Source organism: Cebus imitator, unplaced genomic scaffold (assembly GCF_001604975.1).
Source record: "Cebus imitator isolate Cc_AM_T3 unplaced genomic scaffold, Cebus_imitator-1.0 Scaffold77, whole genome shotgun sequence".
Taxonomy (NCBI): domain Eukaryota; kingdom Metazoa; phylum Chordata; class Mammalia; order Primates; family Cebidae; genus Cebus; species Cebus imitator.
Window position 1 is genome coordinate 1,670,737 of NW_016107392.1, and position 1,608 is coordinate 1,672,344.

A 1,608-nucleotide genomic window follows, 5' to 3' on the forward strand; every position below is an offset into this window, starting at 1 on the left:
AAACAGAATGAATCTTTTTCCATTATTTCTTAGAGAGAGCCGTTTTTTTCACCTTCTGAAACAACTCTTCAGACATCTGGGGTTTATCTTGAATTGTACCATCATTGTTTCTTAATAAAAGTGATAAATTTCTTGCAGGTGTTTCCAATCACCATTACTTTTGAAGTGCTTGTGTGCAATTTCAAAAGCTTTCCAATTTTTACCTTGTGGAGTGGCGGTGGCATATTTTACTACAAACGATTGTCAGCAACCTGTCTTCCTAATGCCTCGCAGCTGGATCAGTAATAAACCACTTCTCAGGCCGATTTCTGCATCGCAAGTTAGTTTAAAGAGGATCAGCCTACTTTTGGAAGTTTTAGAGGTTTGTGGCATGTACGTGCTATAGCAAATCTCTCAAAACTTCTTTGCCTTAATAGAAATACACTGACTTTTGTAAGCTGCAGTGACCAGCTCTCCTCTTTGTCTTTGATATGTTGCTTTTCAATAAACCTCAACTGGGAAGCAGCTCTCAAAGGAGTTTACCATACCCAGCCTATTTTTAATCATGTTATGCAGCAGCCCTCAGGTACAGAAGACAAAAAGAAAAATGAGAAGTTTTGCACTAAATATAGCATAATTAAAATTCATGTCTTTAAAAGTGGCAGTACATGTCTATCAGGACAGGGCTGGATGGTCTTAAACAGCCCTGGGCCTGTCATTTCTTGCAGAAATGATGTCATTGCCTCTGAAGCCCTTTCACTCAGTCATTTAGGCCTTAGAGTGTGTTGAACTCTAAGATGTTACAAACCACAAGCCTACAAAAAGGTAAAGAACCTTCTGAGGGAGTAAATTATGGTGTAGGTCAACTGTTTAGCAAATTGTATCACATCTCATTAGTGGAGCAGCCTTCTACACAGAACTCTGTGATTCTGATGCTAGCAGCAAAACACAGATGTAGATAATGCAACGGCATCTCAGGCTGAGATGTCCCTCATTCATAAAGGCTCCAAGCACATAGGTGAGTGTCAACGAAGATCCAATTTCTTTGTCTTACATTTTGCATTCAAGCAGTACATTAATTCATTCTCACGCTGCTAATAAAGACATACCCAAGCCTGAATAATTTATAAAGAAAAGAGGTTTAACTGACAGTTCCACATGGCTAAGGAGGCCTCAGGAAACTTACAATCATGGCAGAAGGGGAAGCAAACACATCTTTTTTCACATGGTGGCAGGAAGAAGTAGTGTATAAGCAGGGGAAATGCCAGACACTTATAAAACCATCAGATCTTGTGAGAACTATCATGAGAACAGCAGGAGGGAACCTGCCCCATGATTTAATTATCTCCACTTTAGTCCTGTACTTGACAGGTGGGGATTATTACAATTCAAGATGAGATTTGGGTGGGGACACAGCCAAACCATATCAAGCAGCTATAAGAAATGAATACATATCAATGAATGGGATGCGTGTTTATGTCAAAATTTTTCTTTAAAAGGAAAAAAGCACATCTGGCTACACAAGTGTTTGTTAATAGAGCTTTTCAGTAATGTTCTTTATCTTCAAATTAATAAAATCTCATTAAAATTATTTTAGTATTGATTGCTTCTTAATCAGCACTTCAAGGA